Source organism: Agelaius phoeniceus, chromosome 3 (genome assembly GCF_051311805.1).
Source record: "Agelaius phoeniceus isolate bAgePho1 chromosome 3, bAgePho1.hap1, whole genome shotgun sequence".
Lineage (NCBI taxonomy): Eukaryota > Metazoa > Chordata > Aves > Passeriformes > Icteridae > Agelaius > Agelaius phoeniceus.
Window position 1 is genome coordinate 85344996 of NC_135267.1, and position 24764 is coordinate 85369759.

Below are 24764 nucleotides of genomic sequence, written 5' to 3' on the forward strand. Positions count from 1 at the left end.
CCCAGCTAATCCCGCAGGCTATCTGGGCCCCTTTTCCCTGCCCTGGGAGCTTAGCAGGAAAGTCACTACCTACAGAGTAAATACTCCTGCCTGCACAGCCCTGCCAAGCCTGCCCAGCCTTGCTCTCTCTCAGGATGGCTGCCAGCCTAGGTCACAGCAGGTGAACACTGCCTGACACAGGGGCAGGGATGTGTGGATAGACCCCCATTCCTACAGCCCAGATATTTTTGCAGTAACTTCACCAGACCATGCCCGTTTCAACTGCCCCAATTGCCACCTGTACTGGAAAGGGGAAAAAGCAGCTGGTCCAACCTGCCCTGAGCCTGTACAAGCCCTAAGGGAGAAGGGGAAGTTTCCAGGGATGTAGGTAGCAGGGCCTCTCCCTGTCAGGCCGCGAGGCTCAGCTGTGCACACCACTCGCCTCCTCAAACACATTGTGGGGCTTAAAATAGAAGTGCTGGCTGCAGCCCAGCTCTGCAGCAAGGGCTGGGAGAGCAGAAATGCTCCTGCCACCCCATCTCCCTCCTGCAGTGCTCCTGGGGCTGGAGACAGGCAGTGAGGTGGAGGTGGGCACACCAGGGTCACCAGCCTGGCCTGGACTTCCTCCAGATTCCCAGCAAGGGGTGGGGAATGCCCTGGTGTGGGCAGGGGTGTGCTTTCTGAGCTTCTCCTGTGTCTTACCACCCCCCTCCTTGGCTCCATCACTCTTGGCTCTGACACCTGTTTTCCTCCAGCACCAAAGCTCAGCTGCCTGCACTTCCTTAATGGGAAAAGACAAGCAGGATAGTAAGGCTGGGAGGGGAGATGCCCTGGGCAGGGGCCAGGCTTGTCCAGACCAGCGAGGAGGTCAAAGCACAGCATTCCGTCTCCGGCTGCACATACCAGGAGAGCAGCTGGTGGGCTGGTGCCAGTTCATTCCTGAGCAGCTGCGGGGCCCGGCACAGGGGCAGTGGGTGCAGGGTGCTTCACTGAGGGCCCCCCTGCTGGCCCCAGGCTCGATGCTGACCCATGGGAGCTCAGCAAGGGTCCCACCATGGCCCAAGTCCAGCACAGGAGCACAGGGTGACATGTGCCACTCAAGAGATAACACCATCCCAGGGACGATGCTGGCACCTGCAGCACCATTTTCAGTATCCCCTCCGTACAGGCTTCATTGTCCCCCCGAGGCTGCTGCTGACCCAGAGCCTCCCCACTCTCCTCCCCAAGCTGGCGCTTGGCCCCACAGCAACCCGCTGACGAATCCTGCCTGGAGTTCCTATGGCAGAAGCCAATTCCTCCCACCCCCCCCACTAATCTGCCCGTGCATGCAGCCTCCACCTGCTGAGCCAGCGGAAGCCGTGCTCAGCCAGCCCCAGCCAGCGCCAGGGCTCTAAAACCCACTCTGGCTGCAGAGCCTGTAGGGTGGCAAAGCCTCTGCACCCTGGTCCTGCTGCCGTGGGAAATCCCAGCCCTGCTTGGCACCAGGCAGTGAGGAGTCTGCAGGCAGCATCACCTGGCACCAGGAAAGCTGAGCTATCAAGGTAAGGGCAGGGTGCAGGCAGGGAGGTGACCAGAGTAAGCACTGTCCCTGCTGTGCCTTGCTCTGCCAGGCACCAAGGAGAGAGGGTCTGGTTCCAGCCTCCTCTGCTGAGCCAAGGTCTTGTCCCCCGTTTCGGCGGCTCGGCAGTCCTGCTCAAGGTCACCCTGCAGCCGGGAGCCTGTGCTGAGCTCTGCGGCTGTCACACACTGAGGGACCCCAAGCCGGGTCCGGAGCTTTCTAGTCGCAGAGCTGCAAAGAGGGCTCGGAGCCTGACCTCGGCGCAGGCGGGACTGAAAGCGGGGAGCAGCAGTGGAGGGGCTGCCTGCCGGCACCCTGCCCTCCTTGCCTAGGCAAAAGGACAGCACGGCTATGCCCCCCTCCCAGGGCAGCAGGGCCAGCCGTCTGTTCAGGAAGAGGGGAGACACTGGCCAAAAGCCAGAGCACCGGACATTCCTGTGCCGGAGCTGCGGTAGCGGGGCCACCCCAGCAGCCTCCTGCTCTCAGGTGCGGCCGATGCAGCTGGGGGGGGGTCAAAGCGGGGTGCGAGAGGTGGGGGCACGGGGCTGCAGTCCGGCGGCCGCGGAGCCGAGGGCAGTCCCGGCCCGCCCGCGCGGTGCCCTTGGCGGGCGGGGAGCGCTAGGACCCGGCCTGCCGCGGCCGGCAGCGCTGGCACCGGCGCTGCGGGACCGGACCGTGCCCTGCAGGCGGCGGCGCCGCGGGAAGGAGCCGGCTGCCCCCGGGGAAACGTGTAAGCGACGCGGCGGTGCCCCGGCTGCCTCGAGTGCGGGTGGGTGCTGGGGCGGAGCGGGGCCCCGGCAGCGGCGGCGGCGGCGCTCGGGGCAGCCCTGGGGCCGTGCTGCGGCCGTGCGGAGCGGCCGGCTGTCCGACTGTCCGACTGTCCGACCGGGACTCCGAGCCCGGCGCGCTCGGCCCCGCTCCTGCCGGGGCTGGGTGCTGCTGCCTTCCCTTCCCCTCCCTCTACAGGACCGCCGCGGGGCCGGGGAGCCTGTCCCGGGAACGCTGTACCACGGGGCAAAAACGCTTCCCCTTTCGCCATCCCCCGAAACAGCCAGCTGGGGACGGTGTTTGGTTACCCTGCCTACGGGGATGTCACCCGACCGCTGGCACGGCCAACACTTACTGGCCCCGTCACCGTCCTGTGTCAGTCCCAGCTTTCTCCGAGTGCTGGCTCCCTCCCTGCCCCGTCAGTCACATGTTCCTGAATGGCCTCGGGGGTGCCTGCACCACAGGGAACACCTCTAGGGAGCCCTCCCCGTTCTTGGGGTTCCTGGGGCTGTGCCACCGCTCACCTCCCTGCCAGAACAACTTCTACAACCCCATTGGCCTCTTGCAGGCCCTTTGTCCCAGTAGCTGGGCACTGTCCCATGACCCTTTCTATTTGTAGGCTGACCGCTGGGAGCTTGCCCTGCCCCCTTGCACCATTCCCCTTGCAGGTCCTCTCTCCCCAGGCACCATTCCCTGGCTGCCCTCGGTGTGATTTGGCCCAGGGCAGAGGTCCTGGCTGCATTCTGAGTCCAAGGCATGGCCCAAGGCTTATTTGGAGGAGCCTGACCTCGCATTCAGGCAGAAGAGAGGTGAAGGTACAGACAGAGCAGGGTTTGTAGCATGGCCCTTGACCCAAATCAGTCCAAATCACCGGTGCCTCTCAAGGTCAGGGCACTGCTCTGCTGCCCCTGTAAAGGTCTTAGAGCAAGAGGTTAGAAAACAGGGTCCCCACTGCTGCTTTTTGTCCTTATCCCTTCAGTGTCCTGGTGCTGCCCTGGGAAGGGAGGAGCAGGTGCTGTAGGGGCTGAAATGGATCAGAAAATGTAGGGAGTGAGGGAAGCTGGCATAGCTGGGTGGTAAGAGATAGTGAAATTTATTAATGGTCCTCAGGCTTGTGCAGGGAAGGTGATGGAGGATGTGGTGGAGGAGCACCAGCTGTGCTGCCCTGTTTTCTGCACAGACATATAAGAAGTCCTGGTATTCCCTGCCAGGAAATGCCCAGAGCATCCCTGAAGGAAAGCTGGATGTCTCTGGGACCAGCAGGATGGGAGAGACCCAGCAGCAGTGGCAGAGAAGCCTGTCCTCCATCCGAGCAGGCAGCCCTGCCCTGAGCTATTACCAGCAACAAGACCCTGCAGGGCTCTCCAGAAAGCTAGGTGTTTGTGGAGCTATTTTCCTTCTTGAGAAGCCTGCTTTTTTGCAGGAAACCCAGCACCTCTGTGACTGCAGATGCAAAGCAGGGCCAGCAGCAGCACCGCTGGGAACTGCATAACAGCTCAGCTCTGCTGTGAAGCTTCCCAACTTTACCATCCCAGGACACAGCACTAGCAAAAGTCAGAAGAGACTTTCCCACCTGCTTGCATCCTCTGGAGATGGCAGATCCTGTGTGGAGAGTGGAGAAAAACAGGGGGTTGGTGATGTCTGCAGCTCCTCCCCAGAAGAGGGATCTTTGTGGGAAGCCAGCCACCACTATTGTCCGGGCTGACTTTTGTCATCTGGCTTACCAGAAAAGAGATTTACTGGGTCTGGGGAGCAGTGTTAGAACAGCAGGCTGTTTCCCTGGAGACTGAGTCCCTATCAGCTGAGGATGGATGTACAGAATAAAGCCAGAGGCCCTGAGACCCTGGGAGGGTAGTGCCAGGAGCCCCTCTTGTCCCTGAGACACTGGGTCCTTGGCACAAGGCTGCTCCTGGATGTCTCACAGCCCAGGAACGAGGAGAGAAGCAGGCAAGCTGCCTTTTGAGAAGTAACCTATGCTGAGGAGGTGCATTTCAAGCCTTTTCCCATCCCATCCCTGCAGAACTTGGGGTTCTCAGCAGGGGACCAGCCAGAACTCCTTCCTCTGAGGCCTGCAGCTGAGCAGCAAGCACAGCCCTGCAGGACAGCTACCGTGCTCAGGGTGACTGTCACAGTCTTATGTCCTCATGTGATCCATCCTGGTCCTGAAATCTGCTTCCCAACACTATCCCTGCCCTTCTGCACAGTCTGTTACCTATAGGCAAACTGTGCTTCTTTAAACCACCTTCAAACAAAAAGCTCCTGCTTCTGCCCTCAGACTTGTCTGCTTACTCCCAGATTTCCCAGCTCCCACTCATCCCCAGTCCCTCCATGGGTTAGCACAGCACACACAACAAGCCCACACTTTGGGGTGCCCTGTCCCACTTTGTGCACTTGGCTCCCAGTGCCGTTTATTCCCCCATCTCCCTGCTGCCGCTCACTGCCTCCTCATCCTCATGGTGGATGAGGATGCTCACCCTAGTGCTCAGGGCCGAGCCTGCCCTGCCCGAGGGGTGGCTTGGGATGCCTCCCCACCGTGGAATGCCAGACCCTCTCCCACCAGCCACCAGCTCGCCCCTGCTGCGCTCCCCCCACGCTGCTTCCCCACGCTGGCTCCCTCATTCCGCGGAGCCGCTTAAGCCCGCGCCCGGCTAATTCCTTCCCCGTGCGCTCCCCGTGCGCTCCCCGTGCGCTCCCCGTGCGCTCCCCGTGCGCTCCCCGTGCGCTCCCCGTGCGCTCCCCGTGCGCTCCCCGTGCTCCCGGAGCGCCCTCCCGGTCACGCCGCCAGGCGGCAGCGCGGGCCCGCGCCCGCCGATGAGTTTGGGGGGCTCAGCGCTGAGCCGGGGCGGCCCCCGGAGCCGCTCGGGACGGGGCAGCTCTGCAGAGGGAATGGGAAGGGGCCCGACGCCAGTGCCTCCCGGCAGGGACAGGGAAACTCTGCCGCGCTCCCCGGCAGCATGGCCACGGGGCACTGCAGGCTCTCAGCCATGTACCCCAGCCCCTCGTGTGAGGGATGCAGGACGCCCCGAGTGTTCCCTCCTCCATGGTCCGTGTAGAGCATCCTCTGCCCACCGGTGGACACTCAGCTTTGCAGAGGGGCTGAGGAAGGGGGGGAGGGCAGTCCCAGCAGTACTCTGGCAGCTGGGCTGCTGGTCATGGGTTTGGCCTGGCCTTCTTTTGATGTCCCATGGTTGTGCTCCACTGGGTGGCCTGGGGGCCTCGTTTCAGCCTGGGAACCCGCGGAAGCATGACTGGCAAGGAGAAGAAATGATGAACGGCTGGTACTGTTGGGAGCTGTGGGAAAGGGCCCTCCTGGAGTCCTCCCTGGGGGATGTTTAGGAGCATTCAGCCGCAGCTCCGCTGCTGATTTGCCCAAAGGGGAAAGCATGACTGGATGGACTTAGTCTCCAGACAGGATTTAGTCAGCCCTGCCAGACATTTGCACAGAGCGGAATTCCTCCACGCCAGCCAGCAAATGTCGGGCCGGGAATGGACCAGGGCTGGCACGGCTGGGAGAGCTCCTGGACCTATGTTTGGAGACCTCATCTCTGCAGGTGGCTGTGTGCCATGGTCCCCGTGGTGCCACGGAGTGACCACAGAGACTGCCCAGGGAGCAGGCTGGCTGGGAGAACAGGTAGGCACCTGTGCCCTGCCCTGCCATGCAGCATTCCCGGAGAGCTGAGCATGGTGCCTCGGGGAGGTTGATGGGGAGCCATTGCTTCAGGCTATCCTCCAGAGCTGGCATTCACCCATCCTACAGAGAGCCACCTTGTGCCTGTTAGATGGTTCTCGGACACCCTGGGAGTCACTGGGTACCTGGCTCCACTGGGCTGTGGATGGACTTTTTCGAAGGGGGAACGGGACCACAGAGCAGCTGCCACCCTCTCACTAGGTTCCCTGATTCCCAGCAGCGCACAGCTCCCCTGTGGTGTTTTACAAGTGTGGCTGAGTGCCAGCCATTTCTTTCTTAATGGCTGTGCTCCATCGTGGGAGACTGGTGCTGCCAGTTAAGGAGGAGGATATGCCCCCGGCACTGCTTCAATGGGCCAGATGACCTTGGCTATAGAGTGGCTCCCTGTGCCAGCACCAGCTCCATCCTCAGCCAAGGAGACCTGGAGTGACACCATGACAGGGTGCTTGGAGTGGTCTGTGCCCTGAAAGCCACAGGGTGTTCCGGCCTGCCACTGAGCCAGGGGTTAACCCTGCCTCCTCTGGTACAAGTGGGAGCCTGAACTGTGTGTCTTGAGTTTATCCAAATCTCAGCTTGGGCCCTGGCAGGTGGAGACTGCCTGCAGTGAGGTAACACTTCACCCTTGGCCCGTGGCGGCACAGCTGTCACTCAGTAACTAGCACCCAGCAGCTCAGCTGCTAATTGGTACCATTAGCCAGTATTTACTCCCTTAATGCTTGTAGGAGAAAGCAAATGGGCAGCTGGAGCTCAGGAGAGGGCAGCAGCAGTGCAGGGAGGGAGGCAGAGGGATAGGGATGGGGAGGGAGGAGGGAGGGATTGCTTGTGGAAGGATTGTGCCCAGGAGATGGTAAGAATGGGAGACCCTCAGAAGTGATTTGGGCAGAGACACTTGCATCCCCCAGCCTGACAGCAGGGAGGTGTCCTGTGTCCCAAAGATGCTGCTGTTCCACTGGGGCAGGCTGCCCCCACCTCCAGCAGCCTGAGAGGAGGCTGGAGCTTGACTGGACCCCACTGTGCATGCCAGGTCCCAGGAGCCCTGTAGGCACCATGGGCCCCTTGCTGAGCTGTGTCCAAACAGTGGACAATGGGATTTGTTTCTGCTTGCCCAGCTGGAAAACACCCATGGCCCTGCCACTGGGCTGGAGGCATGTGGAGGCCCTTCCTTGTCATGTCTCCAAACCATTTGCTCACCAGGGCTGTGAGTGCTTCGGGGGTAGTTGTGTCACCACCTTGCATCTCAGTGCTACCAGTGAAGGGTGAAGCTAAGCATGGGGAGGTGGCAGGGGCAGCAAGGGCTTCCATCTCCCCTGCTTTTCCTTGCAGGGTTTCACCCAAGGCTGCTCTGCTGCTGGCAGCGAGGTCCTGCTGCCCTCAGGCCACTAGTGAAGAAGTCACAGGCAGCTGGCTGACTTTATCCCTGCAGGTCGAGCCGTGCAAGGAAGCAGAGGGACGACAGGATGCTAGAGGTCTGCGTGGCTCCCTGCAAGCGGTGATGTGCCAGCTGGATCTCTGTGCCACAAGCAGAGTTCAGGAGGGTATCGCAGCCCGCTCCTTCCCCAGCTCGTCCCAGCAAGGCTCAGGCCAACAGGTGAGCATGACCTCTGTCCTACCACCACATCCCAAAATACAGGGCAGGGCACCAAGAGCCCAGAGATCACCATCAGGAGTCCTGCAAGCAATGACTGGAGATCTCCCACCCCAAAAAGAGTCTGCCAGCAGCTCTTCAGCCAGGATCCTGCTCCAGGGCCAGCCAGGACCAGCAAGGGAATAGCAAAACTAAAACAATCAGTCCCCGAGCCATTTGCTGACCTCAGCAACAGGCTGAGATGCTTTGTTGGCCATCAAAGCATCCATGATCACTGCAGTCTTGTTATAACTGGATATCCAGGAGCCTGTAGTAGGTTTTTTTGCCCTCATTAACTAGTAGACTAATAACCTGCTGACACTTGACAGAGGTTCAGCATCTTCTATGTTTCCCTTCATGTGACTAATTAAAATGCCCCTTTTCCCCCTTTTCCAGTACAGCTGCCTTGTCACACATCCAGGCAGTTGGATACAGCTGCTAATCTGTTTGCCATTCCACTCCTGCCTGCCTGCTCTGCCTTTCAGACATACTGGCTCTCTGTTTCTCTGCTCTGTGGCACCGAGGGCCAGCGCAGAGGCTCTATGAGCTGACCTGCCCATTCCTTCCTCTGGAATGGGGCAGGCAGCATCCAATTCCCATGCAATGAAGGGAAACGCAGTCAGTGCGGGTCATGCTCACAAAGGGAAGGGTGCTTTTGCAATGGAAGGGAGAGCTGGATGGCATGCAGCCCCCTGGCCTCAGCTCTGCTGCTGGCTGATGGCCTTGCCATGCCTCAGTTTACCCTGTCCCTAGCACAGGCACATTACAGGGAAAGGGAAATTTCATTGCAGAGGAGGGCTGGTGGGTTAATTAATGTATGGTTGCAAAGTGCTTGCAAATCTCCAAGGAAAACGGTGGACGTGGGTGCCAAGTGTAAAGGATTCTGGAAACATTAAGTGCCTGCAAATACTGCCTAGCTCCTCAGGCCCTAAAACTCTAATATTGCCCAAGAGGCACTAAAAATATTCCTTTAGCTCTTATGATGCAATATCCACTGCCTGGAATAAATCTCCCTTTTTGCTCTTGCTTTCCAAACCAGCTGTTTGTTTGTTTTCCCCTTTTTGGATTTCACAGCTTTAGTTAAAGCAGGGAATTGCTACAAAGGAGAAGGGGGGAAAAAAAGCAGCTTTTGTGAAAGGTTTGGCAGCAAGCGTCACTGAAGGGAGAGCATTTTGCCTGTTTGTTCTGCCTGTCACAAACTAGCTGTGAGCAGAGCATACAAACTGGGCTCCAGGTGACGGCATCTCAATGCCTGCAGTGCATGTTTGAGTTTTCAGAAAGAAAACTCAAAGGGCTGGGCAGCTTCAGCCCCACCAGCATGTCCATGGGACTCCCAGCCTTATTTATGTGAGGGAGAGGCTTTGCTGGCTGCCTTCCTCCCTTGCTTTCTCCCTTTGCTCTGGGGAGAGTAGCAATCTGCCAACAGCAGCAGCGTGTTCTGGCACTGAGCTGCTGCTTTGGGGATGGAGAGGGTGGGAACACAGCAAGCCCCCGTGCCCCACTTGAGGCTGCTTTTTCTCCTTGCCCGAATTACACAGGGGAGAAACACCCAGCTCTGTGGGTCATACAGGGATGGGCCCAATACCAGTGCTGGGCAAAGCACAGCTGTTTCCAGTTTGGAGAAGAGACTATTTTCATAGCTGTTTGCTGTTTCTAGGAGGTTTGTTATTGTACACACAGAGGTGAAGATGATAACATGAGAGCCACTAGGGAGTTCTTCAAATGCAACACCTTTGCCAAGATGAAGCAAGGCCACTTGGCCCTGTAGCAAGAGCTCATGTTTTTGGGGCAATAAATGAGTTGTTATCGGCTGTGCAATTTGTTACCTTCCCATGTAGCACAGAGGAGGTGTCACCCCTCTGAAAATGCATGCTGCTGTTGACATTACACAACCCAAGGACTTGCATCGCTCTTGGGAGCAGCTGAGCTCCCTGAGGGGCTAAAGTGCCTCTACAGAGAAGAGAACTTTGAGCAAAATGTCTCTGTCCTGCAGCAGCCAGGGCTGGACTATAAAGGACACGTTCTCTCCCAGACTTAGCCTGCTTCACCCCACGGTGTCTTGCTCACTCCAGGTGTTCTGCCTGCACAAGAGAAGACATTGTTAGACCCTGTCCTGCAGGCTGGTGATGGGTGGGGGCACAGGTCTGTGCAGGGCAGCAGCCAGCAGCTAGTGCTGTACTTAGGAGCTGGAAGCCACCCCTGTCCGTGCCTCCCTTGGGGTCTGTCTGTCTGTCTGCTGGCCTCCTGTCTGCCTGCGGTCACCAGCGGCTGGGACGCTGCTCAGCGCTAATGGATTTCATCCCCCATCTCCAGTGAGAGTCTCTATGGAGAGAGGTTTGATTCTGGTGATTGGGGAGTGGCTGTGCACACAGGACCAGAGCTGCAAATTAGAGAACATTTAATCCTGTGCTTTGGTGCTGGTAAGTGCTACAGCCCTGCTGCTGAAAGCCCGGGGTGAGGCAGCGGCTACACCCGCCCTGTCCTGAAGGAGAAACTTCCTGGAATATCCACTCAAAGGTAAATTTTGTGGTGTTTCTCCTCCCGATGGGGTCTGAGGTTATAATGGTTGAGGCTGAGAGCCTTGTCCTGGCTTCTGGAAGCACAAGTGTCAGTTTGGCTGAGCAGCGCCTGTCTGGATCCTGGGCTCAGGTTCCTGGGGGAATTAGTTCTCACAGCTTTTAGTCTGTGCTAAAGTTGGAGCTTATAAAGAAAAACAAAACTGTAGAGATGCTCAAATGTTAGCTCATGCTGCTGAGCAGCAAGCGTGGATATCACAAGGAGAAACACAGTGCCCAAGCTGCTGTGGCATTCATGTTCCAGGGACTACTAAGGGGGCTTGTGGGACTCTGTGGGTGACAAAATGGCACATCTCAAAGCTAGAGAGGAGGTGACATAAGACATCCCAAGCGGGCGACCTTGCTTTTATGTTTTGTTTGGATTTTGCAGAGAAGAGGGGAGATAGGAGAGGAGAGAAAAGATGAGGCAAGATGGGGAGAAGAGAGGTCTTGTCTCTGTTGCAGCTTACCCAGAAGACTTTCCAGATCAGAATGGCTTACAGAAAGGGGGCTGAGGAAAGGCAGGCCCAAGGCTTGGATCTGTCATTGCCTGGGAGATGCAGCCTGGGAGCTTTAATTGGAGATGAGAGCTTTTAAATTTAATTTGATCTGATATGGATCTTAAATTTAAGAAAAGAGCCTCCTGTTGTACTATCTGGCAGCATTGTCTGCTGTTCTCCTCATGCTGTTAGGGTACCCTACTACATGCCCCCAGAAGCCCATAACCATGACAAATATCCATGGCCAGTGCAGAGGGAGAGATCCAGCTGCAGAGGCTGCCTCTGAGCAGATCAGTGGAGAGGTCTTTCCTCAGGGTGAGACTCACAGTGTCACTGTTGCAGATCAGAAAGCACCGGTAGCTGTCTCAGCCCTGTTACCACTGCCTTTTTCTTGGGCTTTGAGGACTTTTTGCTTATGTGGTAATGTTTTGTAGGTCTGTCTTAAAATACAAGCTTGGTGCTTGGATTTTGCAGGAAGATGTGTGTTAGGGATCATCTTGCTGAGAGAGCGTGAGAACGAGAATCTGCCAGAGCTTTTGGGGGTGTTTTAACTTCTGGTTTTAATTTCTAACCCAAACTGATCACCATCTGCAGAGAATTTTCTGAGGGTGTTTATTAATGGAACAAATGTTTTAATAGTCAAAGCTGCTTCAGGGACTTTCTGGTGCCACTGCCTGTGCCTGCAGAGCACAGAGAATGGAGAGAGCCAGGAGGGCCTGGTTTTCCTTTAAACACCCAGCTACATAAAAAAAACTATTTCTGTCACTGTTTAACCGCACGGATATAAGGTTAAATTCAGGTGCACTCCCCTCTGCTGGGGGACAAAGTACCTGGGGAATCCTCCACGTTTGCACTTCAGCTGAGTAACGTTGTGATCACAGCAGAGTAGATATCAGTTCCAGAGAGATAGAAACCAGGAGGCAGCAGCCATAAGAAACTAACCTTAGAGTTTGTGCCTGCCCTTTGGATACTGAATACACACAGTACTTATATCCTCCAAATACAGGGGATTGCTAAGGTGGACAGGGCTCTGCACATTGCCTGGCATCCTGGGTAGCACCACCAGGAATACACAGTGCAAAAAGCTGTCTTCAATCCTTTCTGTGACTTACAGAATCGTAAATGGCTTGGGTTGAAAGGGGCCTTGAGGACCATTAAGTTCCAATCCCCCTGCCATGGGCAGGGATGACATCCTCTAGATCACTAACTCAAGAAATTTATTTTATATATATTTATAATATATATTTATACACACACATATATACACATGTGTGCAAGGCATCTTCTGAGGCTGATGTTACAGCCCTTGGTGCCAAAAATAAGGTGCCTTTGCATATATATATATATATATATGACTCGGTGTGTGTGTGTATAAACATGCATATGTATATTTGTGTGTACATATATACATACATATATGTTTGTATATATATATATGTATAGCTATATATATGTGATATATATCTATATATATATCACATCCTTATGAGGTGACTGCCAGCAGAGTGTTTTTGTTTGAATTAGAATGCAGCATGGGGTACAAGTGAGGAACTAGAGGCCAGTTCGCACTCCATTTAGAGCCATAATTTAATGCATGGCTCCCTTTAGAGCTGTAATATCTACTAATGCACGGACATTAGGAGAAGCCCGGTGCTGGGTGCGGCTCGGGAGTTAGAGGGCGCTTGTTTTGCGCTCCTTCCCCCGAGGAGCAGCGGCTGCGGCCCGGAGGGTTTCCCGCCAGTGCAGGGGGGTGGGGATGGTAGGTGCGGAAATGGGGGGAGCCTGGGACGGGCGGGACGGGCTCCGGGGACGGCGGCGGAGCGCCGGGCGGCGCGGGGAGCGCGGCGCAGGTGGGTTCGCCCCGAGGTGCGCTGAGGGAGAGCGGCTCCTCTCAGCCCTCTTCTCCCGGGGGCGAGGGAACGGGGAGCGGGCGGGAAGCGGGAAAACCCGCCGCCTCTCCCACGCGGGAACCGCGTGGCACTGAAGGCGGAGTTTGGAGCGCGGTTCGGAGGCGGCGGGTTTCCATCCGCACCGGGGACAGAAGAAAACAGGCGGGCAGCGGTGCGCGCTCCAGTTCCAGGTACTGGCTCAAAGTCGCCGGGCTTTTGGCCACTCCGGCTCCCTCCGAGGCTCCTGGCGGCGTTTCAGAGCTGCCGGATGCGTGGGGAAGCCTTCAGAGGGAGCCGGGGGATTCCCCGAGCGCAGGATTCGGTGCCACGGCGTGCGGAGAGGCGGCGTGCGAGTCGCGGCTTGGGGGACCGGGCGGGGGGTGTGTGATGCATAGATGTGCTGTTGGGGGGGGGGGGGGGTCCTTCCTTGCTACCTTGCACGGCAACTACAAATCCCCTCTCACAGTCACTGCCGCGGGGAGAGCATGTCGTTTTGGGGATGCGAAGCGGAGCGGAGCGGCCGGCACGTGGCTCTAGGGATGCGGAGCGCAGTGATGCTCTGGTACCTGGGATGCAGGACTGCACCGAGGGGATTGTGCCGCGGTCCTGCGGCTGCAGAGGTGCACATCCCTGCCGGGTGGTGAGTGTGCACGGCAGTGTCTGCCAGCCTGTCTCAGCTGCGGGTGTGGGGAGACCCGCTGGCAGGTGCGTGGGCAGGGTGCCATGTGCTGCTGTGCGAGAAGTGGGGCAGAACCCCTTGGCTGGCAGAAAAACTGCTGGGTCGAGGTTGCCCCACGTCCTGCTCAAGAAAATCCTGCCTGTTGGCTGTGGGGTGATTTCAGTGAGTATTTCTTTCCATTCCTGAGTAAACCGTCAGCGTTAATGGAGAGTGGGTCCAGTCAGAAGTGCCAAGAGCTCCTATGGAGCCCTTTTGTGCTGTCCTCCTCCTCACCTCTGTAGTTAAATCTGAGGCTCACACCCCTGCTAGATGCTAACAGTGCCAGACCAACAGTCCCTGCCTGTACTCACCAGCGCTCCCATCTGCCTCTCGGGAATGGGCTGTGGAATTGCAGACTGTGTGGGAAGGCAGCAGCAGCTAAGCCCTTGAGCTGTGGGATCGCAGACAAGTAAAGCCTGTGTCCTTGATCCCAGGGCTAGGGGCTGCAGGAGGAATTTGTGCAGCTGTTGGCCACAGCTGGATGCACTTCCCCACTGCTCTGAAACAGAAAACAACCCAACGGCCCCTCAGTTGCCTGTTGTGAGCAGACACAGTTGAGGGACTTCTGTGAGTGCCGACATGGGAAATCCCACTCCCCCCAAGCACTGCACCCCGGCTTGGTGACATTGCTCCCACTCACCAGCACCTGCAAGCTGCTGGACAGCCTCAGGCTCCCTCGAGCCTGCCTTCTCTACAAAGCTGTCTCAGGATGTGACTGCAGGGATGCTTTTCCCTTGGCTTCACTGGTTGTCTTTGTGCAGCTCATGGGCCATTGATGGTGTCAGTCCAGTGCTGACACCACACATATGCCCCCTCAAAGCACTCCTGCTCCTGCCATTGTTTTTTGCTCCTGGAAAAGAGAAGAAGTAGGCTTGCTCTTGGCTCACCAAAAAGCTTTTCAAAGAGCAAAGGCACTTTCTTCTCAGGACCAAGGGCTGTAACATCAGCCCCAAAAGATGCTTTGCAGGATGACTCATCCCTCCACAACTAGTGCAGACAAGAGGTAGAGGCTGTACCAGATACCTGGAGTGAGGAGGCTGAAGAAATTCACTTCAGCTTAAATCAGCAGATGTGGCACCAGCACACAAGACAGTATGGTACCTCCGTCCTGCAGTTGTCCCTCTTCTCCATTCCTCACCAAGCTGCATAATTAACTACTGGCATCAATTCCCCAGCATGGCATCGCTGCTCTCATTATCTTGGGCTGGGAGGTGTTAATGAGCCTCTTCCTCTCTGAAGATGAGCCATAGGCTTTGTTGTTGCCCTGGCCTGACCTGTCTTATTCTTTGTTGTGGTATGGGGGTAAGCCAGGGTGCGGAGGACAAGGCACGCGTTCCCCCACTCCCGTGCTACACCTTCTTCACTGCCCAGCTTCATTCCCAGTCCTCCTGGCAGAGGCACGGCCCAGGGGCCAGCCCATTGGGAAAGAGGGAGCCCAGAACCACCTGTGTGCCCTGTCCAAATGGGAAAGCACCAGCCGGGTGCTTTAGGAAGCCAGCAAACAGCTTCTGGTGGTTTCCATGGGACACATGTTGATCTTGGTTGTTTTTGTTCAGTACAACATCCAGGCCCTTGGCGAGTGTTATGGAAGTTGCCAACGCCCCCTTTCATCCAGGGAATTCTGTTTGCTTGCGCTCCTTGCCAGCTCTGTACTGACCCCACAGTGCAAACCTCACTTACCTTCCTGAGCCTTCCCAACACTGAGCTCTGTCCTGAGACCCCTGCCAGCCCAGGGGGCTGCAGGACTGCCAGCTCTCAGAGTCTCATCTCCATGCTAACTTGCGCTCAGCTGCCAACAAACCGAGGCCCAAAGCACTATGCAAAATGAGCTACAGGCATTTGCAGCTGGGCAGGAGTCAGGGTTTTACTCACCACACAGCTATCTTTGATTAAGCAGTGCTATAAAGACTGATTGCTTCTTAGGTTAAGAGTGTGTAAGATGTGGGATGGAGAAAGAAGTGTGCAGAGTAGGGGCAGAGCTTGTGTGGGTTTGGTTACAGCAGGAGGTGTGGTCTGGAGGGACTCAGTTCCCCAGCAGAGGCTGCATACCCCATCTTCCACTCCAGATTCTGTGGACCTAGCTGGGGGGTGGGGGGAGGCTGTACATGGGCTCTGGGGTCCCTGTGTGAGAGAGGAGCTGTGATGCTGCATGAGGAATGCATCTGAGGATTGTTGTTCCCGTAATACAAGGGAAGCTGTTGCGTAGGAATAACACTAGTATGTTCTTTGTAATTTCGTTGCTGATGGCAATGGTCTGAAAAATGTCCCTGTTGTGACTTTTGGTCCTGCTCTGGCTTGGAGCAGGATTTTTCCTGGTTTTGCCATTCCCCAAGAAAGAGCAAGCTCAAAGCTCTGTGTGTGTGGCTGTCATGCACTAGCTGTGACACAAATTGGTGGGCCTGGCATTCTGGGTGCAGTGCTCAAGGCTCTCTTTCAGCCTCTTGGTTAAGCCGTGGGAGAGCACAGTCAGGCTTCATCTCCAGCAGACTGACTTTCCTTGGGGCCAAAAGGGAGCAGAGGCCTATTGCCTGCCTGGTGGCTCATGCAGAAACTGTCAGCAGGAAGTCAGGCAGATTTCCGCAGAGCCCGCTTGCTTCTTCCCATCACACAACTGCCAGTGAGACTTGCTTTAGTTCATTTCCTTTAGGACTAGTCTGATAGGAAGGCACCTTGCTGTGAAATTTCCAGCTGGAAATTCCTGGAGTGAGCAGACCAGGAAGCTGCAGAGGGAGGAGGCAGGCAGGGGCTGGAGGTGAAGAGCAGGGCTTGGAGGGACGTGACTGGGTGGGCAGCAGCAGTGGGACTGGAGGGTTGTGCCTGCCTGCTCTGGCCTCCTACTGAGGCTCAGTCACGGCAGCAGGACTGTGTCATCAGCTGTGCTGTGCCAAGGGCAAGCCATCCACCTGAATGTGTATCTGTGACCCCAGACTGACACTGAAGTGGCACCAGCCTCCTGCAAAGCTGCTGGGGAAAGGGTGTCCTGCCTGGGTTGCCCTGCTTGGCATCTCCTCTGCTGCCCAAGCTGTGGCTCCAAACACGGTCCTCATCCCTGCCTGGTTCATTTTGCCCAGCACCTCCAGCCATGGACACAGTTACACCTGTGGCTGGGGGCCTGTTCACCTGGCTCGAGCCCGTGAGCACTTTGGAGTTTCACTAGAGTTTTTGTGCATGGTAAACCCTCATGAGAGAAATTCCCATGTTTTAAGCTTGGGGATGACTCCTGGAGAACAGCCAGGGAGGAAGGAGGGACTGGTGGCAGATCTGGCTTCTCAGTCCTGCCCAAGGCTCAGGGTTGAAGGAGATGCTAGCCTTATCTGTCTTGCCTGCTCTGCCTGTGACAGGCAGTATAATTTCCTGGCCTCAGGACCAAGGTGGAGGCAATTGCCCTTTTTTATCCTCCCTTAGTGCTGTACCCTCATTTACCTGATGGTATTTGCTCTGGACTGGACTTCAGCCCCCATAGGGAGCCCACTGCTGCAGGACGCACACAGTGCATGGTGCTTTCATTCCATCAGGCTTTGTAGGTGTTGGGCTGGGGCTGGGGATGGCAGGGTTGGGTGGGTCTTCATGGCATCCTGGCGAGAGCAGGAGTGTTATCCATTAACCACAGGAGGACGCAGACCAACAGCAACATAGCCAAGCTATTGTGGAGTGATCCACCCTACCCTGCAGCTTCTTCTTCCCATCTTCACACCCTCTCCTCATGGCAACACACACAAGGCTGGCATGTTTGTGTGGTGAACCACGTCAAGATACTGATCTGCCAGCATGTTTCTGAATAGGGCTGGAGGCAGCAGCTGCGGGGTCCCCACGTGTTGTGGGTCAGAATCCGAATCCATGCCTTGCAGGGGGTGACGAAGGTGCTGAAGAGCACTGCACTCCCCTTGCCTGGGCTCTGCAGCTGAGCTTGCTCCAAAAGTGGAGCCTTTGACCAGAAACAAAACCCGGCATCAGTAAATAGCCTGGCAATTGATACTCAACACACAAGTCTGCTGTGCCTCCCTTCCTTCCCTGTGGCTGTGAAGGGGATGCAGTGTGTCAGAGGGACTGCTCCAGCAAGGCTCGGGCCCTGGGCTCCCTATCACCTGGCATCACTGTGGAGGTACATCAGCATCCACCCAGGCAAACCAAGACACCTTGCCAGATGGCCAGCTCACCTCAATGGAGGCTGCTGGAACCTTGGGTCTCCCAGGGTTTCCAGAGCTGCCTTCATCTCCTCTGCTTCCCACATTAATCTGGGGAGGCTCAGAGGCTTCTGGAGCCTGCCAGCCAGTGCCAGTGGCTGCAAAGTGACATTTCCACAAGAGCAGAGCACTCAGTGGCTCTCACCCAGAGTTTTTCGTGCTTCCCTGAGACATCCTGAGGATGCTCAGGGTGCCAGACAGGCTATGATACAATGGCTGTGGCACACTGGGCAGTGGCTGTTTGCACTGACATAGCAGCACAGGCTGGGATTTGGAGAGGATGTGACTTGCTCTTTCCCAGCTTGTGGCTGGGCTTATTATTGTTGGTTGTGTTTGAGATTCTGTTTTGCTGGCATTTGGGCAGACACAGCGGTCCCCACCTCCTGTTTGCTCTCCCCGCCTGATCCTACTTGCATAAAGATTTTCCTGTTTGCCGCTGTTTAGCCAAGGTCAGTGCCAAGGGTGGGAGGTTTGGGCTCTGACTTATTTGCTCCAAAGGAGGAGTCTGCCTCAAGTCTTGCTTTGGCTCCTCATGTGAGACCTCAATCCTGCCAGGCTGTTTGGGGAAGCTGAGTTATTCAGGGAAGAGGGTGCCAGAGATGGTGCTTCTGCCCTGGGTGTTTGCTCCAACTCCTTTGCTCCCACCACATCGCTGCCTCCTTGGCTTTCCACTCCTCACTCCACAGATCGTGTGTTGCACTCACAGCTCTGCTGTGTCTGCCACAGAACAGGGGTATGAAAACCCAGCTCTCAGCAGGCAGCATCTTCCCTGCTGGAAAATGTGCAGGTGTGTGTGGCTCCTCGAGTCCCTTCAGCTCCTGGGACTTGTGGACTTCCACTCTTTGGAAATGGCTGCAGCTTTGGAAGTGAGTGCATTTGGCACAAGCAGACCCACACAGGGCATCCATCCCTTCTCCTTTCTTTTGTTTCTGGGGATTGTAGGGTGCCCCTAGGCTAGCACACAGTGCGTTTTTGAGGTGAGGGCGTGATAGACACTCCCTGTCTCTTGGAGTAGAGCCACTGTGAAATAGCTGCATTTAGCATCTGAAGCTACTTTGGGATTTGTAAGATGCTGTGGCTGTCTGGGCAGTGAGCAGGATCTTGGCAGGACAGGTGGCTGACAGACAGGCTGCACAGGACCCTGACAAGTCCCAAAACCTGCTTCTGTGCTCACCATCCCCTTTCTCAGTAGGGCTGAGACATTTAATGCCAAAAGCAGCGGTCAGCCAGGGCCCCTGGTCTGAGCTGGCCTGCAAGCAAAAGGCCCCTTTGGTCTGTGGGGACCCAAAATAGCCCATGTATTTCTGTCCTGGCCACTGGGACATGCAGAGGACAGAGCCAGCCTCAACTCACCACAGGCCAGTGGTGGTTGGCTCCTGCATGTCTGTCCCATCCTCTGCCAAGGGGGCTGCTGCTCAGTGGGGAGGAATTTCCTCTCTGAATTTTGGAAGCTGGGAAGGTGGCGACACCAAGGGAAGATTGTGTTGTTCTGGCTTTGGTTTCATTTCTCTGTCCTCCACTAAATTGGAAACAGCTGTGCAGCCCAGACCAGCCTCCAAAAAACTGAAGGGAGCTGATGGGGGCCAAAATGATCTCTGCCCCTGGGCCAGCACCCCAAACAGGACTTGCAGCTTTCTGCTGGGCTCTCCAGGTACAATGGCAAGGTTCACTTTGCCCAGCCCTGGGGATGCTCTCCCACCTTCTTGGGGGGCAGCAGCTCAGCAGCTCCCACTGGGTTTGGGCAGCTCTTGCCTGCTGAGGGTCCTGCCACTGCTGCACCTTTGAATCTGGCTCCATAGAGGAAGGAGCCAGAGCTGGAAGGACAGCCTCTCTCCTGGGAGGTGGAGGTGCCATGGGGTGCAGGAGGTGGCCAGGTGGCAGTGGGCAGGGGGTTGCTGCAGGCAGGTGCTCTCACTGCTGGTTGACTGCTGGCTTTTCCTGCTCTTCTAGAAGCATCCCTGTTTCGGGGACAAGAGAGTGAGGGCTCAGATTCTCCTTGGGGAAAGGAGATCCTGTAAAGTACAGGATGGCCTTTGGGGTGGGAGAGTGGTTGAGCTGAGCCCTCCAAGCCCCTTCTGCCTTGCCCCTCACAGCAGGACTGTTCTGAGGACCTCTCAAACAGAATGTAAGCTGTCCCCATCCTTCTCCTCCAGACCCTCACTGCAGGTTTCTCCATGCTCAGCTCTCTTATGTTGCTCCTGGCCTGACTCCTTCCTGGGTCTGCCAGCTCTGGAGCTCAGTCCTGTAGCCAGCAACATGAAGCAATGAAGGGGGAATCATCTCCACTCTACATCCCAGAACCCTAGGGGTGCCAGTGGCAGATGGCCTCCTGCAGTCCTGCTCTTCCCCTCTGGTACTGCTCCCCAAGCAGTCACCTTGGGGTAGCTATGTGTTGTTGGTAGACATGGCCCTACTGAGCCTAGGAGATGGCAGGCTATGGAAAAATTCATCTTACCCCTTTTTCATTCCTCAGCTGTGGGATTCTATCCACTGGGTTTCCTCCCACACATTCAGTGAGTCCTTATCTTCAGACTTGTCTGGCTAAGAGCTGTTTTGCTCTCAGCCTGTTTTGCTGTGGGCTCCTCTTTCTGTGTCTCACCTTTGTTCCTCTCAGCTGCAGACAGGAGGGGGAAGTGGGACCTGGTCCTGTAGGCTCAAGCCATCCCTCTGACCTGCTTTAGCTGCTGCCCAAGGTGTGGCCAACCAAGATACTATGGTGCAGACAGAGACAGGGATTCCTCTTGAGCAACCATGAAAGCAGGGAGGGGGAAAGCTGCAAATGCAAAAGAGGTGCATCTGACAGCCACATCCCAAGGGGTCTTACCTAAGTGCTATCCCAAACCACCAGGGAGCATCCCTCCTCCCACCTGCCTGGGTGGAAATAAGGACCTGCCTGTGGGCAGGCAAGAGCCATAACTGTGCCTTGTGTTGTGCATGGTTGGGATTGCCTTTGTCCTCTGTGCATGGCTGTCCTGGCATGTGGTGGCCTGTGCCACTACTGCATCAGGACCCAGGCTCCTCCATGCAAGGAGGACCCGCTCCAGCTCAGGGCTGCCTCTGGCTGCTCCTTGTGCTCCCAGATGAAGTTTACATTAATGATATCTGGTTGTTCTCCCTAGGTGTCCTGTAAGGTTTTCTCCATTTGGAAGCGGAAACGTGGTTTCCTGCCATTGTGCTTCTTCCTGCTGCAGCCCCCAGATCGATTAGAGGGAAGTACCCCTTCCTCCAGCACTTCCCTTGCCCTATGGCCCCCAAGCAGCACCTCCATTGGCCAGCCTGGAATCCCTGGGGACTTGGACCAGCCCTGCAGACATGGGCTGTGAGGATCTGCTGGCTGCAGAGGATTGCTGGATAAGGCTGAAGGGCTGGGGCAAGGCATCCCCAGGCTCTCCCCAAACCCATGGTGGTCTCTCAAGAAGCCATGGTCAGGTGGTGAGCTTGGTGAGCTGTGCATGCCCATAGTGGGTCACTCTGTGCCCCTTCCCACTCCTTGCAGCTCCTGGAGGTGCTGAAAGCTGCCTGGAAGCACCATCCAGGTGCTGGAGATGGTTTCTGCCTGGGCTTGGAGGCTTCTGCAGCTGCACTGAGTGAAGCCCTGAGCAAATCCCTCCCTCTGTCCTTGGGAGAAAGAAATTTTTTTTCCTAAATTTCCACAAATAGAGACTGAACCTAGCCCTGGAAAAACGTGTCTTCTTCCACAGCCTCCCAAGAAGCAGGTTGGGGTTGTGGCTTGGAGAGGACGGTTCTTTCCCTGGGGAGAGCAGCCTGAGCAGGTGCCATCAAAGAAATCAGCTTCTTGGAAGAATCCTGTCTCTGCAAACAGTTTCCTTATCTCTCCTCTGCTGACGCCTGCTCATAAATGACGTTTTCCCCCTGCTCCTGCCCTTCCCCAGGCGCTTGTATCTCCTCCCGCATCCCCAAACTGCTGGCCCTGGAGCAGGCAACACCTCGAATATTTGTGGGGCTTTTCCTACCTCTACCAAGGCTGCGTTCTCCCTGCATCGTCCTGTGGCTTGAAAGTGACAAGGAGCAAGGGGCTGGGACCGCCCCGCCCTTCTGGTAAGCTTGTTGTGGTGACATTGCAATGTCCCTCTGCAGCGTTTGTCCATCTCTGCTCCTGGGGGGGATTTCTCTGACCAGGGACCAGATTGTACCTGGGCTTGGGCACTCGCTGTGTGCTGAGGAGAGAGGTGTGTGGGTTCATCCTGGGGCTGCCGTAGATGGCGTTTGACCAGTATTAGTCAGTGCTGGAGTTGCTGTGGAATTTACTGCCCAGCCAGATCACTTTACCTGCCTGGGGCGAGGGCCCCCAGGGAGCCTCTCAGGGCTCCTTGAACTCTCCAGATAAGAAACTTCAGCCTGGTTGGTCTACAAGTTCAAAACACACCAGGGCTGAATGCTCCCCCTGCACCACCCGGCATCTGAGATAACAGCTAGTGCTGGGAGCAGGGTCAGGATCCACAGCTGCTGCTTTGTGAGGAGTTTGTGGTGCAGCAAGCCCAAAGGCAGAGGGGGTTTAGAGGTGCCTCTTCTTTTGTCCATGGAGGAGTGAAGGGAGTGAGATAAAATGGGTCAGAAACATTGCCTGGGGACCCTCATTCTGTGGGGTGAGGGTGCTGCACAGAGCACCTGGTAAGAGGTTTTTTCCTGCTGTCCAAGCCTTGGCAAAGCAGAGGACTTTGTCTGCAGACAGCAAATCAAGGGAGAAAGCAGAAATACCTGCTCCCTCCTGCTCCCCTGCTAAGCTGTCTCCTCAGGATGCAGGCACGGAGTAGGGCTGGAAGAGCAGATGACATCACAAGGCTGTTTACTGAAAGGCAGAGAGGACAAGAAGAAGAGGAAGTGCTATCAGCTTGCTGATGGGAACAGCCAAAAAGCACTCCAGGACTAGGAAACCTGCTGCAGGATATTGAATGGATGAGTGATCAGAGGAAGAGAGGCCATAGCAGAAAAGACAGATGAAGCTTTTACCTCACTGTTAGCTCTACAAGAGCCTGAGCAGTTTCTTCCACCTTCCTTTGGGGGAGCTCCTCAGAGCAGAGAAAAGGTTAGAAAGCAAAGGTAAACAGCAACAAGTGTCTTGGGCCGGGCAATGTTCCCCAGAAGGAAAGGGAGGGTGATGTGGCTGGTTGTGACTGTGGCCCCTCGTCATTCATTTGCAACTGCTCCAGCCCCCAGGGACTGGGAGGAGGGAAAGATATGACGTTATTTTCTAAGAAGGGCTGAAGGAACTTCAGGGAAAAGCCAGCTGCTGAATCTGCTGCATGTCCTGGGTGTCTGTGCAGGGACATGGCCTGTGGCAGGTGGGGAGGCACTCAGGACTGGAGCAGCATTTCTTAGGGAGTCTGGGCTCAGAGTGCCCACACTACTTCCTCCAAAAAATTCCAGCTTTCAGCCTAGTTCTTAAAGGAACTTGCTGGTCAAGAGGGAAAGTCCTTAGCTCCAAAATTAGTATGAAAACAGGAAGGAGAGTGTAGGAGTCAGCAGTCAGTTTTTCCAGAGAAAAGAGATCTTTGCATTGGTCAGATGTTTTTTCAACACATTCATGAGTGACCTGAAAAAGAGAATGAGCAATGAGATGACAGGGCTTTGCTGAGGTGATTGGATTACTCAGGTTCATGGGGACAAGTGCCAGCTAGGAGGAGCACTGACAACCATTACACCAGGCAACTGAAATTCAGTTTAGATAAATACCAAGTGATAGACAAGGGGGGAAGGGAAGAAGCCTCAAATCCATAAACAAGATTATACACTGAGCCAGCCACGAGCGGCCACTCACAGCAAGGCCTGGGGCGATTTCAGATAACTCAGTGTGCATGAAAACACATTGAATCATCTTTCCCAGTTACAAAGCAGAAACAAAGCAGGAAAGCTTTGTGCCACTCTTCAAATTGGTGTCTCACCCCCACACAGTCCCTGTGTGCCCCCTGCACCAGCATCTCTGGTGCAGGATCGAGAGGAGCCAGGGAAGATTTGGAGAAAAGCAACAAGGAAGACTAACAAGGAAGACATGGAGCCATGCCTGAATGACTAAGTGAGCTAGAATTTCTGTTTGAAAAATGTGCTGTTGGGTGGATACAATCCAGGTCTGTAAAGTAGCCACTCCAATGTTCATCCACCCTTTGATGTTGAAGGCAAGGGAGCCCTGGTGAGGCCCTGCATGTGGGGAGAGCTGCTGCCCCCTCTCAGGAGTTCCTGAGTTGAAGGGGGAAGCAGAATTTCACAGAAGTGAAACCCACCATGGCTACAAAACACACGAACATAATCTCCCTTCCAGCTCAGAGGCTGGGGAAACAGTTGGACAGTTAGTCCACGCTCATGCCACATTTACTCTTTCCTAGCATCTGCTTTTGCACTCGGATGGAGACAGCCTTTGAGCTGGACCAGCCTCTGCTTTGACTCAAGGCACAAGAGCTTGTTTTTGTCTCAGCCCCACAGCGGTGCTGCACAACTGCACACACTCATCTGTCTTGGGCAATACAAGTGTGTGTCCTGAAGGTGGAGTTGCCTGCAGCCCAGCACAAGGAAGGAGGATCCACAAGCAGCATGCTCAGAGTTCAGGCACGCATATTAAATCTCATGAAACGGGCCGTCTTGTAAGTGTTTCCTATCTTCAGCTGAGTCATGGCCACCAAGGTTTCATGTGACCTGCATACCTGTGCTGGGCTTGTTCCTGCAGATAAACCTTGAGGGGCACCTGGATCAGCCTTCCTGCCAGGAGAACTCTGGTGTCACCCAGTGGGCAAGCAGACATCGGGGATGGGGTGAAAGGCTGGTGAGGCAAATGGTCCTGTCCCATCTTGGCCTTGGAGGAAGTACTGACATTATCCCTGCAAAATGATCCCTTGACAAGTGGTGCCAGTAGGACACGAGATGCTTGCCGGTGAATCTGCTGGCAACCCCTTGGCTATGGACTGCCAGGACACTTCTACACTTGGTGTGGTGTAAACGGCTTTTCTTTAAAAATGTGGTGTTTCTGGGTATAATTCCATGGTGCCATGGCATGCCTATATGGCACAAGGGAATTGCTTAAGTGGGAAACTAAACATGCACTGTGCTCACACTTGGTGAAAGGCAGCAGGAAAAGGTGATGTGGGGAAAAGGAGAGGTAGGAAGTGTCCAACGCCAGGTGACAAATGGCTGCCTGCAGGTGTGGCTGTCCTGCAGTGCGGGTTTTTCTGCAGAGGTTAGGCAGTTCTGGTGACAGCTGGCCCTGCTGTCAGCTCCCAGGGCTTGGCTGGCAATGGGGCTGCACATGGCCACCAAGGGCATCACTCAGCATCTGTCACAGTCTTTGTGTG

The 24764-nt window shown here is 55.7% G+C and overlaps 1 protein-coding gene across 4 annotated transcripts in view; it reads left to right on the top strand.

Moving 5' to 3' along the window:
* The first annotated feature begins 1356 nt into the window (after positions 1–1356).
* Positions 1357–24764, top strand: part of SLC29A1 (solute carrier family 29 member 1 (Augustine blood group)) — a 33577-nt gene continuing 10169 nt past the window's right edge. Inside the window, exons 1-2 of one of the 4 annotated variants that reach the window (XM_077175795.1) lie at positions 1357–1520; positions 7417–7581. The gene's annotated coding sequence lies outside the window, so the exon portion shown is untranslated. Of the gene's footprint in view, positions 1521–7416; positions 7582–12499; positions 12523–12662; positions 12753–21356; positions 21523–24764 lie in introns of those variants that run through there. The other 3 variants (XM_077175797.1, XM_077175796.1, XM_054630344.2) reach the window with 3 other exon arrangements.